Source organism: Urocitellus parryii, chromosome 5 (genome assembly GCF_045843805.1).
Source record: "Urocitellus parryii isolate mUroPar1 chromosome 5, mUroPar1.hap1, whole genome shotgun sequence".
In the NCBI taxonomy this organism is placed as follows: domain Eukaryota; kingdom Metazoa; phylum Chordata; class Mammalia; order Rodentia; family Sciuridae; genus Urocitellus; species Urocitellus parryii.
The window spans coordinates 537,539-555,288 of record NC_135535.1 but is presented as its reverse complement, the minus strand read 5'-3'; the positions used below and the strand labels follow the sequence as shown (position 1 = coordinate 555,288).

The following is a 17,750-nucleotide window of genomic DNA, read 5'->3' as shown; positions in this document are numbered from 1 at the left end:
AGTATCCCAAGCAAAAGTTAATTAAGCTTGAGAAAGGCGCACCTCGCCCGCAGAAACCCCGCGAAGTCGGAGCTCTGAGCCCAGCGGGTCGGCGCCTCCCCCGCCGCCAGGAACCACGCCCTCCGCCTACCCAGGCCCCGCCCCGCGAGGCTCCGCCCAGCAGTGCGCGCTCCCGAGCGAGGCCCCGCCCCGGAGCGCGCTCGTCGCCGCCATTTTGGAGCGACCGGAGCGGCGCCCGCGGCCCCGAGGCGGCCCCGAGCCGGTCCCGAGCCGCTGCGGCCGCGCCAGTGTCCCGAGGCGCCGCGCTCCGGGCCGGGCTCATGTGCGTGCGGCCCGCCTCAGGCCTCCCGGGCTTCGCCTCCGCCCGCGCCCCGCCCGGGCCTCCGAGGAGCCGCCGCCACCCCCGGCCCGCGGGGCAGGTGAGTGCGGCCGCGCGCGCTGAGGCCCGGCGTGGAGGGACCCGCCGGCGGCGCCCGGGCAGTTGCCCCCTCGGGTCGGCCCGCGGGCCCGCTGCCGGCCGTACCCCGTCAGCCAGCCCGCCGCTAGTGTCGGCGCCCCGCTTGTCAGTGACCGTCCCCTCCACCTGGCGAGGCCCCTCTGCCCCTTCCCCGTGTGGCCCCACCGCGCCAGGCCCTCCGCAGCTGGCGGTGACCCCAGTCGTCAGCAGGGCCAGACCTGTCAGACGCCCCGTGCCGTCGGTGGTCTTTGCCTCTGTGCCTTTCGCAGCCTGTCAGTGGCCTCGTCGTCGGCAGCAGCCCGACGTCTCCCTTCCTGCCTACCCCGTCCCTTCCCTCTGCGCCTGTGGAGGTGGGTGGGCCCCTGATGGCAGCTCCCGCACCCTTCGTGTTTTACACTCTTCCCACCAGTGCCCTGCCTGCTGCTCGAGACCCACCCGTCAGTGCCCCCCATCATCACTCCTCTTTCCCAGCATCCCCCATATGTCGCTTCTGTGGCCTATCTCCCTACCCCTAACTGCCCCATTCTTCTCTCAATCCCCATCATCTTTTCCTTCATACCTGTCACCTTCCTCTATGCCTCTTACTGGGCTCCCCCTGCCTTTTTTTTTTTTTAAGGTACTCAAGATTGAACCCAGGTGTGCTCTACCACTGAATTACATCCCAGTCCTTTTTATTTTGAGATAGGGTCTTGCAAAGTTGCTGAGGCTCGCCTCAAATTTGCAGTCCCCTTGCCTCAGCCTTCCAAGTTGCTGGGATTTACAGGCCTGCCCCATTGTGCCCAGAGCTGAGCTCCCTTTGTGGTCCACCCCCACTATCCCGCCTGCTACTTTGTATCTGTAGCTTAACATTCACTGGTTACTGCCTGCTCCCAGTTGCTATTGATCCCTTGCCCTGTCACCACCAGCCCTCCAAGTCCATCACTTCCACTTTGGTCCCTGTCTCTCATTGCAACCCCCCCCCCCCATTCTGACCCTGTACCCTTCTCCTTTCTGGGACTTGCCCCCCCCCATCACCATCCCTGGTAACTGCTTCTTGACATGGCCTTTCAGTGCATCACCCATTGCTAATACTCCACCATCATCTTTTCTCGATACCCTTTCCTTTCTGTCTTCCCTTTTGACTTCCCCAGTTCTCATGTCATCCAAGCCCTGGAGGCCAGAAGAATCTAGCAATGAGAACAGTGGGAAGATAGAGCCTTCCAGGATGAGAGGACAGCAGGTGTAAAAACTGAGACAGGAAAGGGCTGAATCCCCTCCAGGAATCAGGATAAGATTAATGTAGGTAGGGTAGGGGTGAGACAGGAGCCTGGGTGGAAGAGTTGGTCTTCTACTCAAATTATTTCTTCAAGGCATTGGTGAGGTGTTAGACTGAGTCTGAGTTATGGGGAACCCTAGTTGTAGATTGAGTTGAGGAGTGCCACAATCATATGGATATGGCATATGAATAGGAGGAGAGTATAGTTGTGGTGTGGTGGTGACTTAGACCTCAGTAGTTATCTTAGGGAGATATTTTGGGAATTGAGCTATTGGAACTTGATAGATTAGAAGAGAGGTGTAAGGCCAAATGCTGTGGCATATACTTGTATTGCAGGGCACAGTGGTGCACACCTGTAATCCCAGTGATTTTAGAGGCCAGCCTTGGCAACCGTGTCTTGAAATAAAGAATAAAATGGTAAATAATAAAATGGTCTGGAGGTGTAGCTCAGTGGTACATTGTCTCTAGTTCAGTCCTTAGTATAGAAAGGAAAAAAGAAAGAAAAGAGGTGTGAGAGAATGAGAGGACTGAGCATGATTTCTAGGATTCCTGATGGAACAAATGGATAGATAGTGTCACTGATTCCTGAAATGAGGAAGTTAGATTGGGGTAATGATAGGCATCGGGGAGCTATTATATGTTGGAGTAGTGAGAGAAGTCCAAGGGCCATTAGGGAGAAAGCATCTTGTGGAAGAATCTGGAACTCAAAGAAAGACCAGGCTGCAAGTATACAACTTTAAGCAGGAGGCTAATGTTTAAAGCCTTGGAAATGACTAGTTACTTAAAATCTCTCTCACACACAGAATTATTGAGCATTATTATATGCCATTGCATTAAATGCTATATGTGAATAATTTCATTTAATTCTCAGAGTAACCCTGGGACATAGAAAGTGTAATTTCCCTGTTTCATAGATGAAGAGAGTGAAATATAAACAAATAAGTGATAGAGCCAGGATCTGTATCCCAAGCAGTTTGACTGAAAATCTCCCCTGCATTTAGAATATTTTGTTTTTAAGATGTTTGAATAAAAATAACAATGGCTGACTATGTACCGGGCACTCTGTGAATTTGTGTGTGAATGTGTATGTATGCTCTAGTAAATATTTGTAAAAACAGGCCCAGGCACATTTTAAAGTACATTATCCATATCTCATGTACTCTTTAAAACAATTTAGCAATGTAGTTACTCTTGATATTCTTAATGATATTCATGTAAGAATACTGAGGCACAATAAAATAAGTAAAATGTCTGAGGTCAAAATAAACCAGAGAGCCAGTACTCAACTCAGATGGTCAGTGTCCTTTCACTGTTGCCTCCTGTGAGTAGCTCATGCACACGGTCATCTTAACTAGAATTTAAAAGGTACCAAAGTGAACACATGAAGCTATCCTCTTCCTTTTCTCCAGGCATCTGATGTTGCTGTTTTCCTTTTTATACTTCTAAAGATAGCTTATTAATAGACAGTCCTGTGCATATGTGCGTGAGAAAGAGATACACATTTTATAGAAATGAGTAGCATGTGTTTTTCACCCACTATAAATATGCCACTGTCTTCTGAGGGGTCAGGGTCTTGGCTCCTCTTGCTCTCTCCTGCCTGAGAGTCCCTCCCCATATACATTGACATCTACTTGTGCTCCTGGTCTGGCCTGGATGCCACAGGAAGCCTCCACTTCACCCCCAGGGCACAGGGTGTTTTGTTTGTTCCATTGCTCGTGCTTAGCTCTCCCTTGTAGGCTCGTGAATGTGTCTATTTCTGAGTTCCAGGATGCATTGTATGCCCATGAGAATTAGGTGTTATGCCCCTGAATATACAAGACCAAATATTTTATACAATATTCTGTACTCACTTTATATATAATACTTCTTACCTACTTTTGTGTGCATGCTGTTGACAGTTGCATGGACCTGTGATTACCAGTCTGAGGCCAACAAATCTCAGTTTGATGTATAGGTTAAACAAAGATTTAAAATTATTTTTACACACATTATAAGGGTTTAACTAGGTCATCTCATGCTCATTAGGAGGCCCGGTTGGCAGCTTTATATAGTTTTAAAATTAAAATCCTAAATAAACTAAATATGGTCAGTCTTTCGATAATAAAATTGTTTTTGGTGAAAAGATTAAAAACTGTTCTATTTGGTCCTTAGTGAAAATATTTTAATTAGTGTATATACAAGTTATTGTCATTAATTTAGAAGTTATCTATTAAATAACAAATTTTCAATATTGTCAAGAAAATGAGTAGTGTATTCCATACATTCTTCAGCATCTCACTTTTTTGTGTGTATGGTTCTGAAGATAAATTTAGGGCCTTATAAATGCTAGACAAATGCTCTACCACTGAGCTATATTCCTAGTCCAGTATCTTACTTTTTTAAAAGTCATGTTGGAAATCATGTGATATCTGCATATAGCGAGCAGCTCTCATTTGTTTCTGTGTTTTTGCAGAACTGAGAATGCAACCTAGGACTTTCCTTGCACAGGCGAAGCAAGTACTCACTGCTGAGCTGCTTTGCCAGCCCAGCTCTCATTTTTTTTTTTGGTACTGGGGATTGAACTCAGGGGCACTCAACCACTGAGCCACATCCCCAGCCCTATTTTGTATTTTTATTTAGAGACAGGGTCTCACTGAGTTGCTTAGTTCCTTGCTAAGTTGCCGAAGCTGGCTTTGAACTCACAATCCTCCTTGCTTCAGCCTCCTGCCTCAGCCCTAAGCCGCTGGGATTATAGGCATGCACTACCACACTTGGCATTTTCATGTTTTTATTGTTGTTGTTACTGAGAATTGAACTCAGGGGCACTCAACCACTGAGCTACATCCACAGTCCTATTTTGTATTTTTATTTAGAGGCAGGGTCTCATTGAGTTGCTGAGGGCCTCACTAAGTTGCTGAGGCTGTCTTTGAACTCAGGATCCTCCTGCCTCAGCTTCCTGAGCCGCTGCTACTGGGCCTGACTTTTCATACTATCTTTTTTGCAGGGATTGAACCCAAGGGTGCTTTACCATTGAGCTACATACCTAACCCTTTTTATTATTTTTAATTTAGAGACAGAGTCTCACTATGTTGCTTAGGACCTCACTAACTTACTGAGGCTGGCTTTGAACTCGTGATCCTGCCTCAGCCTCCCCACCACTGGGATTATAGGTGTGTGCAACCACAACCGATTATTTTTTATTTTGAGACAGGGTCTCACTAAGTTGCTTAGAGCCTCACTCTAAATTGCTGAAACTGTTGGTGAACTTGCAATTCTCCCGTCTGAGCCTCCTGAGCTGCTGGGTGTATAATATTTTATTTTGTTTAAAATATTGCATTTAGTGGCTGCGGTTGTAGCTCAGTGGTAGAGTGTTTGCCTAGCATTTGTGAGGCACTGGGTTCCATTTTCAGCACTGTATATAAATAAATAAAATAAAGGTCCATCAACAATTTAAAAAATGTTGCATTTAAAAACTATCCAAGAATATTTGACATGCAGTAAAAGAGCAGATCTTTTTTTTTTTTTTTTTTTTTTTTAAGGTACCAGGAATTGAACTCGGGCTCTTGACCACTGAGCCACATCCCTAGCCCTATTTTGTATTTTATTTAGAGACAGGGTCTCACTGAGTTTCTAAGCACTTTGCAGTTGCTGAGGCTGGCTTTGAACTTGTGATTCTCCTGCCTCAGCCTCCTGAGCCGCTGGGATTACAGGCATGGGCTACCACGCCTGGCAAAAGAGCAGATTTTAAATATCTAAATTGAATGTGTTTTAACAAGTGTATACACACTTATGTGTCTGCCCCTCATGTTGAGATATAGAACATTTCCATCAACCCTGAAAGTTTTCTTGTGTCTCCTTTAAGTAATTTAAAACCATTTCCCCAAATCTTTAGGTAACCATTGTTAAGATTTTTGTCACTATAGATTAGTTTTGCTGGTTCTTGAGCTTTAGGTAAATGAAATCATCCCCTTTTGTGTTTGTCTTTTGCTCAATTTAATATTTTTGAGATTTGCTGATTTTTGAGGCGTGTACCTTTAGTTTGTTTCTTTTTATTTGGGTATTATTGTATGAAAATAGCATGAGTTGTTTATCTGTTTTTTCATTGATGAACATTGGGTTATTTTTATGTTTTTTCTATTATTTCTAAAGTCACTATAAAGATTCTTATACAGTTTTTTTTTGTTGACATACATTATTTCTTTTGTAGGAATATCTAGGAATAAAATTGTTGTATCTGTTATTATAGTTATACAGATGTATGTTTTAGTTTTTAAGAAATTTTAAGAGTTTTCCAAACTGATACCATTTTACACTCCCACCAGTAATGTATAAGTTTGTTTTTTTCACGTCTATGTTAGTACTTGGTATTTTCAGTCTTACTAACTTCCCCCCTGGTGTGGGGGATCAAACACAGGGCCTCAAGCATGCTAGTAAGAACTGAATTACTGAGCTGCACATTCTCAGCCTCAGTCTTATCAGTTTTAGCCTCACAGATGGCAGTTGTTTCTTATTAGGTTTTAATTTGCATTTCTCTAATGAATGAGGGGTGAGCAGCTTTCCATGTGATCAGTGGACATTTGTATATCTTTGTGGAGTATCTATCCAAGTCTTTTGCCCATGATTTATTGGATTGTCTGTCTTTTCATTGTTCATTTTAAGGAGTTAAAAATTGGTTCTGGTTACAAGTCCTTTGTAATGTGTAGAAAGTTGTGCCTGTATGGATATTCATACATGGTGAGGGCGTGGGAGAAGGGGACGGATGTCGGTTTTCCTGTTCTATGATTCTTCCCTCCCTGTCTCCCTCTCTTTCTTTTATACTGAGGATTGAACATAGAAATACTTTCCACTGAGCTATATATATCTCCAGACCTTTTATTTTTTATTTTGAGACAGGTTTTTTGCAGAGTTGCTTAGGGCCTCACTAAGTTGGTAAGACTGGCTTTAAATTTGTGTTCCCTCCTTCCTCAGCTTCCAGAGCTGCTGAGATTACAAGGATGGGCCACCGTGCTGTCTCTTTTCTTTCTTAGGGGCACTTTACCACTGACCTACATCCCCAGGCCTTTTTATTTTATTTATTTAATCTATATTCAAAATGTGTTAATTGGGATGGGTTCCCACTTATCTTGATTCAGGTTGCTTTTAGTGCTGCTCTCTCTTATAGGAATTTTCTTCTGTAAGCCTTGCTTTTCCTCTTGAAGGCTGCAGAGGACAGGGGAGTAGCCAAGACACAGAACTACTGTTTGCGTATGGCTGAAGGCTGTGGTGATTTTATAGCATCTTGGGCATTTCACATTTGTGAAGTGGGAATGAGGGCTCTGCACCAGGTGTTGCTTCCCTCTTCTCTTCTGGAGAGGGATGTAGGAGATCTTTGAAAGAAGGGAGAGCTTAACCCTTGCTGCGCCTGGTCTGTGCAGCTGGGCTGCCATCTTACCTTCTCTCTGCTCCTGTCTATGAGAATAGTTATTATCTAAGCAGTATGGAAGGTGAATGGGACCCTCTATGATCCAAAATCAGTGTGAGGGAAGCATGTAGAAAGGAGCGAGATCTCCACAGAAACCTAGGCTAAAGAACTCTTAGGTATGTTTTCATGGGGAGGTTATCATTGCTGGAAAACTTTATTTTTTATTTTGAGACAGAGTCTTTTTTGTTAAGTTGCCCAGGCTGGCCTTGAACTTGGGATCCTCCTGCCTTAACCTCTTAAGTTACTTGGATCATAGGTGTATGCCAACGTGCCCAGCACATGGCTAATATTTTTTTTTCCCCCAGTGCTGGGGATTGCACCCAGGCAAGCACTCTACTACTGAGCTATATCTCCAGCCCTGTCTAGTAATTTTTCATTGTATAATGGACATTGTATTTGGTCCCTTCTATAGACTCAGGTTTATGTTGTTTCCTCTTATAGAGTGTTGAGTTTTGTTGGGTGCCATGGCGTATGATTATAATCCCAGCTAGTGGGAGGCCGAGGCAGGAGGATCACAATTTCCAGGTAGCCTGGTAAATTAACAAGACTGTGTCTCATATCAAAGGGGTGTAGGGATATAGCTCAGTGGTGGAACTCTTGTGTGAGGCCTTGGTTCAATCTCCAGTACTAAAAAAAAAAAAGTTGAGTTTTGCTGGACCTGGTTGGCACATGCTATCCAGGAGGCTGAGGCAAGAGGATGACTTGAGCCCAGCAGTCCAGACCAGCTTGGGAAACATAGCAAGACCCTGCCTTAACATGCATGAGCACCCACACAGAGAACGAGCATTGAGTTTATTACTCATGCTGTGGATTGAACCCAGGGCCTGTGCGTGCTCTTTATCACTAAGCTATGCCCCAGCAAGAGTGTTGAGTTTTGTTAGGGCAGGCTGTTGTTGCTGGAGATCATCTTGTGATTTGCAGCCTTTCTTCCAGGCTTTGCTAGAGTAGGTGTGTTTTTGGTTTGCCCTAAGTTTTAGGGCATAACCATGAGTTCTAGAACATGGTCCTTCCTCCTAAGATGTGGTCCTTCTGGGTTATAATAGAAAACCCTTCTGATTTGGCAGAACTTGAACTCTAAATTTTTTCCCATTTCAGGACAGCTGCTGTGATGTTTGTGGCTCTCTCAGCTTCTAACAGTTGCTTTCTGCTTCTTTCTTGGAGTCTCATCCACCAATGTAGTTTCTGAGTCAGCCAAGGATTAGAGAGGAGTTTAATGCAGATTTGGGGGATCCCCTTTTTATTGTAATTTTTCTCTCAGTTTTCATTCTCCAGTCCTGAACTGAACGTTTTCCTCATTTTAGTAAGGCTGCTGATTTTACTTAAGCACTATTCTCTTGTGTTTTATGAGAACAGAGGTATGCTCACAGATCAAAGCTATTCAGTATAGTGCTCATCTACTTAATTTTTCTTTCAGTAATTGTGCCCCTCTAGTTTCTACACATTCCTTGCCATCAGATAGCTGGTTTTTATATCTGTCCAGTGTTCAGAGTTTGTGTGTGTGTGTACAGGATCTTGCCATGTTTCTCAGGCTGACCCTGAACACCTAGGCTCAAGTGATTGTGCTGCCTCAGTCTCCCAAATTGCTGGGACTAGAGACTTGCCTTCTTAAACCCATTATACACACCCAACATAGGGAGAGAAGAGAGACTAGGATGATTGAGCAGAGTTAGAGCAGAGGAATAGAGGCCGACAAGGACTGGCATTGGGATTGGAAGAACATAGGATGTGTTGTCAAAGAAGGCACTGCTGGATATGGTGGCCATGCTGTGATCCCAGTGACTCAGGAGGCTGAGGCAAGTTCAAGGCCAGCCTGGGTGACTTAGTGAGACTCTGTCTCAAGATAAAAATAAAAATAAAAAGGAGCCTGGCGTGGTAGCCTAGGTCTGTAATCCCAGCAGCTCAGGAGGCTAAGGCAGGAGGATAGTGAGTTCAGAGCCAGCCTCAGCAAAAGTGAGGCCCTAAGCAACTCACTGAGAGCCTGTCTCTAAATTAAATACAAAATAGGGCTGGGAATGTGGCTTAGTGGTTGAGTGCCCCTGAGTTCAATCCCTGGTTCCCCACAAAAATAAAAAATAAAATAAGAGCTGGGATTGTGGCTCAGCAGTAAAGCACTTGCCTAGCACATACAAGGCCCTGAGTTCGATCCTCAGCACCACATAAAAATAAATAAATAAAATAAAGATAATGTGTCCAACTACAACTAAAAAATAAATATTAAAAAAGTAAAATAAAAAGGGCTAGGGATATAGCTCAGTGCTAGAGTGGTCCAGTGCTGAAAGAAAGAAGTAAAATAGTTGTGTTACATAACAAACCACCTGGCAATTAATGGCTTTAAACAGTGGTCTTTTTTTGGTCATGAATCTGGGTTGGTAGTTTGGGCTGGGCATAGCAGAGGGGGATACTCCTTTCTGCTCCCCAGGTTGTAACTTGGCTAGCACACAGGAATGGGCTTCAGCTAGATGGTTAGGCCTCTTCCAGGGTGCCCTCATCAGGGAGGTTGGACTATGTGTGTTCACCCACTGCTCATGGGATTCCAAGATGGCAAAAGTGGAAGCTTTGAGGCCTCTTGAAGCTGAGGCTTACAATTGACACCTTTTTTTGGTTATGGCAGGTCACAAAGCCAGCCTGGAGTCAAGAGATAGTCAAATAGACTTCTTTTTTCTTTTTTTTCCTCTTTCTCCATTTTTATTAGTGCACTGTAATTATACATTTTTTGACTTCCTTCTTAAGATGAAGAGCTATGTAAAAATGTGTGTCCATTTTAAATTTGTCACAGTTGTCTTAGGAGAGGAAAACCAGCTTTCTGGTGAGATAAGGCAGAACTGCTAGGCTATATTTAATGTTTATTTGTGGTTTGTGGTCACTAATGTAAAATGAGTAAAACCCAAGCTGGTCTACTCGTAGGTGCCTTCTCTAACACTCCGCACCTTCCCACCCCTTGCTCCTGACTGATGACAATAGTTACATTTACTAGGTACTTGCTGTTTGCCAGGCATGAGTTGAACATTTAGACAGGTTATCTTGTTTGGTATTTGCACTATCCTTTGAGCTATACACTGTCACCATCTACACTATACAGTAGAGGAAACTGAGGCACAGAGCGTTGAGGACTTGAACTCAGGTTTGACTGATAGCACAATCCATGTTCTCATTCTCAGTCCCCACGTGATAACCAGCATCTGGCTGAGTTAGTAGATGGTACTGACCATCAAAGGAGGTATGAAGGGAATGACAAAGATTGATGGTGACCTTGCTCTGGTTATATAATTATTAAGTCCTCTGCTTTTTTTTTTTTAATTTTAATTTTTACTTTTATTTTGAGACAGCATCTTGCCAAGTTGCTAGGACTGTCCTTGAACTTGCCATCTTCCTTCCTGAGCTGGGATTACAGGTCAGCTCCACAATGTCTGGCTCAGCTTCCCTCTACTTTCTGTAAACTGTGGTTACAGCAGACAGCCAGTGACACTGAGTTGTGCTGAGCTTTGGATGGCCAGGCTTGTGCAATGCCTGCCCATAGTAAGGTTTCTGCAAAAACCAATTGTGGTTACTACTTCTTTCTTGGGACTGTATACTCCTAAAGTCAGAGCTCCTTGGCTCTTTTTGTTTATCTTGTTTAGACTTCGGTTTTGCTCATTGCCCATTTCCTCCCTGGTGCTTTTCAATGCTGCTTTCTGATTGGTAAAGCTTTTCATCCAGCTTGTCTCCAGTTATTTTTCCTTCCTGAGTCTCAGCCGAATAGATCTTGCTCCTGCCATCCCTTGACAAAGGAGTCCCATTCTGGATCTGGTGTTTCAGGAGTGTGGTATTGAGAATGTGTGTTTGTGAGCCCTCTGTGATATGTGGGGTGCTATGATGTGTCTTTGATTTGTTGTAGTTGATTTCTTTTCTTTCAAGGCCCTGAAGAGTCATGCGTTGGTGGCAATTGTGCTAGGTCTCTAGTGGCAGTCATGGAGTCACACGTTTACCTGCATGACATGTGTAGTGGTCACTTGCCCAAATTTGCCAAGCTTGGCGGTGATGGAACGGGCCCTTACATTTGGGCTTTTGTGACCAGGGAGCTCTATACCATGGTCAGGCCTGTCTGCCTCCAGGGCTTCTCTGTCAGCTTCAGGGTCTGTGTTTGGCTCTAGGACTAAAGAGTAGGGGTGAAGGCCTTAGGACCAGTGATAAGAGTGCGTCCTCACAATGCTTACCAGCTCTGTTCTGAGAGCTGCCACAGTTCTTAGGGATGAGCAGATGGTGGATTTTCACTTTTCTCTTGCATCCTCATTGTATCTAACAGCTAGGGTCATATGCTTATGAAAAACAGGAGGTATGGAAGGCCTGGTTTAGGCCTGAAAGTGCCCTTGCTCAGGATGTCTGGTGGAGCTGTGTATTGAAGTCACCTTTCTGAGAATTTGCTGGGGTGAAAATTGATACTGCAGAAGTTTGAAGATCCAGCAGTGTGACCATGAAAGCAAGCTGCACTCAGCATAGCACTTGAGCCAGCTGCCAGTGCTGAGTCCTCACTGTGTACCCATTGCAGGGCGGGTGCTCCATGTACAATCTTATAGCATCCTCACAGTTTTTGATGGGGTGGGATGGGGCCATGAAGCAGGTAAGGTGCTGTGGACTGAATTGTGTTCCCCCACAAAGTCATATGTTGGAATCCTGACTCCCAGTATGATTGCATTTGGAGGTAGGACTTTTAGATGATTAGGTTAGATGAAGTCACAAGGGTGGGGTCCTCAAGATGCAATTAGTGTGCTTTATGTGAAGAGCCATATTAGTGTGCTTTATGTGAAACGCTGGCATGCTCTCTTCCTGCTGTGAGGACATAGCAAGAAGGCGGCTGCCTGCCAGCTGTCTGCAAGCCAGGAAGACAGGTCTTATCGCAACAGCATTGGCCAGTACCTTGATTTTGGACCTCCAGGCTGCAAAACTATTAAGAAATAAATGTCTGTTGTTTATAAACAACCTATCCTGTGGTATTCTGTTGTGGCATCCTGAGCTAAGTTATCTTACAAAGGCTGTCTGGGAGTGAGGGGTGGGCAGGAAGGCAGGCTGGCCCCAGCTGCTGCTGGTCTGAGGATGCATTTTGCTTATGTTGCATAGTAGTGACCCACATAATGTTAAAAAAATTAAACTTATTGTCATCATTTGAAGATTTTTTGAGATCTAAAAAATCATATGTCTGCATTTCTTATGGAAACTGGCAGATGTCTCTCCCTGGCCTGGGTTCTTGCATGCCTGCAGCTGACTGGAGAGGGCCTGTCCCGCTCCTTAGGTGAGCATGTGCTCTCTTGTGTTCAGTCTTTACACCATGTGTGTCTTCTCCTTCCCTCCACTAGTGCCTTGCCTTGTGCTGGCCTTTGGGTTTCAACCCCTGCTTTAGGCTAGGGTAGGAGAATCAGCAATCTGGTGGCCGGGCACCATTGCCATAGTAGAGGTTTTTACTGCCGAGTATAGTGCTTTAGGGTGTTTACTTCTAAGTGGAGCCAGAGTCTCCCTTTTCCCTGTCTTACCTTTTTGGTGTCTGGAGGCTAATCTATGTTCTTCTGGCCCCTGACCCCAACACACATGCAAGGTTTGTTCCCCAGACAGATTGTCTCCTTCTCTCCTGTGCTTCTTGTCCCTTCCTATGGGAATATGCTAGAGTCAGGAGCTGATAACCTGTAGGGAGGAGACGCAGAGCCAGCTGCCAGCCCTCACTGCTCATCAGCCTGCTCCCTGCTTTTGCAATGGGCCTGGGGTTCCACCTGGCCCTGGCTAGGGGAAGGAGTCTACCCTCACAGCATTCACCACTGGCACCTGTTCTGGGACCAGTCTCCACTGTTTCTTCAGTTCCCTGTCTTTGTTTTGTTAGAAGATGTTATCTTCCAGAATTGCAGCTTTGTTTCCATGTATTCGTGTATATATTATTCTCTTACAGAGATTTTTTTAAGTATTTTTTAGTTGTCAATGGACCTTTATTTTGTTTATTTATATATGTTGATGAGAATTGAACTCAGTGCCTCACATATGCTAGGCAAGCCCTGTGCCACTGAGCCACAACCCCATCCCTAAAAACCGAATCTTTAACAAAGTAATATAAGGCTTCTAATTAAAAAAAAAAATTTGTGGGGCTGGGAGTGTGGCTTAATGATAGAGTTCTTGTATGTGTGAAGCACTGGGTTCGATTCTCAGCACTGCATTTAAATAAATAGAGGTCTATTGACAATTTAAAAAATTTAAAAAAAAATTGTAGTTATAGATGGACAGCATGCCTTTATTTTATTTATTTTTATGTGGTGCTAAGGATCAAATCCAGTGCCTCACATGTGCTAGGCAAGCGCTCTGCCACTGAGCTACAGCCCCAGCCCAAGACTTCTGATTTTAAAATATGCCCTTACATGTAGCTCTCTCCATCCCCTAGTCCTATTCTATAGGAGCAACTACTTTTAAACTCTTATAGCTACTTAATTCTATTTATTTATAGGTCCTGGAGATTGAACTAACGGGTGCTCGACCACTGAGCCATATTCCTAACCCTTTTTATTTCTTATTTTGAGATAGGGTCTTGCTAAATTGCTTAGGGCCTCAGCCCCCTGAGTCCTGGGATTACACAGTGCCTGTCTATTTATTCATTTATTTATTTATCAGTATTGGGGATTGAAACCAGGGCCTCATGCATGCTAGGCAAATGTTCTACCACTGAGCCATAACCCAGCTAAAATTTACCACTTCCCATCTTTCACAGTGCTTTTGACCACTTGCATCTATCACATCCATCACCACCATCTGGCACATCCATCACCACCATCTGGCACATCCATCACTGCCTCTCTCCTCCTCTGTTTTTTTTTTTTTTTTTCTCATTCTGGGAATGTGTGGATTTAACCCAGAACCTCACACATGGTAGGTGAGCCTTCTGCCACTGAGCTTCAGTCCCAGCTCATCTTCTTAAACTGAAACTCTGTACCCATTACAATCCTAAACTCCCATTCACCCTCCCCCAGACTCTGGCAACTGCCATTCTACTTTCTGTCTGAATTTGAGTAATCCAGGTTCCTAATATAAGTAGAATTATATAGTAAGTGGCTTATTTCATTTAGTAGAATGTTCTCAAGTTTCATCCATGTTGTATCATATGTTGGAATTTCCTTCATTTTTAAGCTTGAATTTTCCATTGCATGTCTATACTATTCTGTCCCCCACCCCACCTCGTTCTGGGGATGGAACCTAGGTCCTTGAACATGCTAAGCATGTGCTTTGTCACTGAGCCATACCCTGAACCTCTGTGTGACATTTTGTATATCCACCCATCTGTCATTGGACACATGAGTTGTTCCTGCTTTTTTGGCTCTTGTCCCTACTGTCTTAGTATGTTCTAAAGAAGACACTCTTGGCCAGGCATGGTAGTGCACACCTGTAATCCCAGAGGCTTGGGAGGCTGAGGTAGGAGGATCGCAAGGTCAAAGCCAGCCTCAGCAACTTAGTGAGGCTCTTAACAACTCAGCAAGACCCTGTCTCTAAATGAAATATTTAAAAAGGGCTGGGAATGTGGGCTGGGGTTGTGGCTCAGTGGTAGAGTGCTTGCTTAGCATGTGTGAGGCACTGGGTTCAATCCTCAGCACCACACATAAATAAATGAACATAATGAAGATATCGTGTCCAACTACAACTAAAAATATATTAAAAAAAAAAAGGCTGGGAATGTGGCTCAGTGATTAAATGCCCCTTGGTTCAATCCCTGGTACCAAAAAAAAAAAAAAAAATACTCTTGGAGGCTATTGAGTAAGAATCAAGGAAGATGGGACTGGGGCTATAGTTCAGTGGCAGAGCATTTGCCTAGCGCATGTGAGGCGCTGGATTTGACCCTCAGCACCACATAAAAATAAATAAATAAAGGTATTGTGTCCATCTACAACCAAAGAAAATAAATAAATAAAAATAAAAAAGAAGGAAGAGCTGGTAAGGGCTGAGACAACCTTGAGTAAAACTATAAAACATCCTTGAAAGACCCAAGTCAAACTTTAGGAGACAAATTTCTTAGGTAGAAAGACAATTACATAAAATGTCAATCCTCCTAACAGTGTGTGTGTGTGTGTGTGTGTGTGTGTGTGTGTGTGTGTCTGTGAGAGAGAGAGAGAGAGAGAGAGAAAGGGTCTTACTAATGTGTGTGTGTGTATGTTTGTGTGTGTGTGTGTGAGAGAAATAGGGTCTTACTAATATGCATGGTCTCAGTGTGTGTGTGAGAGAGAGACAGACAGACAGACAGGGTCTTACTAATATGCATGATCTCAGTGTGTGTGTGAGAGAGAGAGACAGACAGACAGACAGGGTCTTACTAATATGCATGGTCTCAAATGCCTGGGCTCAAGTGATTCTCCTGCTTTAGCCTCCTGCAGGCCACTGTGCTGACTTTGAAGAGGGCTTGCCCTTTCTTCCTTCCTTTCTTTTCCATGCTGGGGATGAACCCAGGGCACTAGGTAAGCCTCCACCATTGAGCCACACCACCCAACCCTTTCTTTTACCCAAGATATTCATATTGTATATCTTGGTCTTTTTTGGTTTTTCACAGACTTAAGGTAGGTACTTTAAATCATTCTTATTTTAACTCTTGCATGTTCTTATTGAAATCCCTTTTAACTAATTTGTGGAAATCCTTAAGGGGGGAGGGAAAGGAAGTGGGGGAATGAAGGAAGTAGCTAATTCTACCAGCTCTTAAAATATCTTTAAAGTCTTCATAATTAAAATGTTGTGTTGTTAGAACTTACCCAGCACAAGGTCAAAGTGTTACATTTGGGTGCAGCTGCTGGATTTGGCAGGTGGGATCCATCCGATAGAAATAAAGACATTCCATGCAAGATACTGTTTGTTTTAGCAATAAGAAGAAAGCAAGAGCAAAAGCAAATGTGAAAAGAGAGAGAAAAAGAAAAGAAAATATGTCACTAGACAGGGGAAAAGCCAACACCTGAAGTTATGCAGCTGGGGTGTCCCAAGGTAGCTTTTCAGGGTCCCAACTAGGAAGTCCTAGGCAGAGGTGGGACACCACAGCTACATGACTCCAGGTGTTGTCATTTCCCCTGTCTGATGAAGTATTATCTTCTCTTTTTCTCTTCATGTTTGCTTTTGCTCTTGCTTTTGTTTTATTACTAAAGTAAATACCACCTTGTGTGGAGTGTCTTTGTTGTCTGTCGGATCCCATTTGCCAAATCCAGCAGCTGTACACAAATGTAAGTCTTAAAGGTACATCTAGGCAATCTGATGGGACAGATTGGAAAGGTCAGAAGTAGGCCCAAAGTACATACGGAAATTTAGTCTAAGATAAAGACAAGATTTCAGAATAGTGGAGGAAAGGTGAACTTTCAGTAAATGGTGTTGAGTCAACTGGAGAACTCTTCGGTAGTCATGCTGTGTGTCAGGATAAATTCCTTGTCACTGTGAAGATCAAGACATACTAAAAGAAAACAAGGGCAGATTTCTTTATAACTGAGAATAGAAAAAACTTTTCTAATTATGACTCAGAATCTAGAAGCAATGAGAGAAAACTGAGAAAATTAGTTGCAAAACAATAACAACAATAAAAATCACTATAAGCAAAATCAAAAGACCATGGTAAGCTGAGAAAAATATGTGGAACTTATAGTAAAAGGGCTTTTATCTTTAATATATGAATAAGATAGCTCCTAAAAAAAGTAGCTCTTTTGTGTGTGTGTGGTCCTAGGAATCGAACCCAGGGCCTTAGCGCACGCAAGGGCAAGCACTCTTACCAATCAAGCTATATCCCCATCCTTTTTTTTTTTTTTTTTTTTTTGTTATCAGGGATTGAACTCAGGGACCGTTAACGGCTGAGCCACATCCTCAGCAACACCCCCCTTTAAATTTACAGACAAGGTTAATTGGTGAGGCTAATTGCCTCATCAATTTGCTGAGGCTGGCTTTGAATTCATGATCCTCCTGTCAGCTTCCTGAGCTGCTGGGATGACAGGCACACCGCTACCCCCCCCCCCCCAACTGTGCCGGGCAAAGTGGCTCTTTTTATTTATTTATTTATTAATATTTTATTTATTTAGTTGTAGTTGGACACAGTACCTTTATTTTATTTTTATGTGGTGCTGAGGATTGAACCCAGGGCTTCGAAAGTGCTAGGCAAGCGTTCTGAGCCACAACCCCAGCCCAAAGTAGTTCTTTTTAAAGACAGAAACAAAATAACCTGATAGGAAAAAAAAAAAAAAAGCAGGGGAAGGGGGCGCTGGGGTTTGCAAAAGGAAGGAATTGTTTATGGAAAAAATGGAAATGGCTTTTAGATAATTGAAAATATGCTTGCATTTCTTATAATAAAAAATTCTAATTAAAATTATATTAAAATATTGGTTTTTTACTTACCAGGCTGGTAGGGTGACCAACTGCCCTGATTTGCCCAGGATTTTCCTAATTTTAGTACTGAAGTTCTTGTGTCCCAGGAAACCCCTCAGTGTTTGGCAAACTGGGATGGCTACATGTTGGCCAAAATCCAAAAGTTTAACCATATTTTGTGTTCACAGGGCTGTGGGGAAAGAAGAGCTGTCTTTTTGCCAGCAGGAATGCAAAATGGTGCAATTCCAATGGGGGAGGAATTGTTTATGTCTTGCAAA

The 17,750-nt window shown here is 43.7% G+C and overlaps 1 protein-coding gene and 1 pseudogene across 1 annotated transcript in view; one reads left to right on the top strand and one right to left on the bottom strand.

Annotated features, from left to right (window-relative positions):
- Positions 1-257: 257 nt before the first annotated feature.
- The window catches only part of Ppp6r2 (protein phosphatase 6 regulatory subunit 2), a 95,296-nt gene continuing 77,803 nt past the window's right edge, over positions 258-17,750 (top strand). Inside the window, exon 1 of the mRNA XM_077799273.1 lies at positions 258-419. The gene's annotated coding sequence lies outside the window, so the exon portion shown is untranslated. The remainder of the gene's footprint in view (positions 420-17,750) is intronic.
- Positions 6,831-7,955, bottom strand: LOC113200218 (small ribosomal subunit protein eS27 pseudogene; annotated as a pseudogene).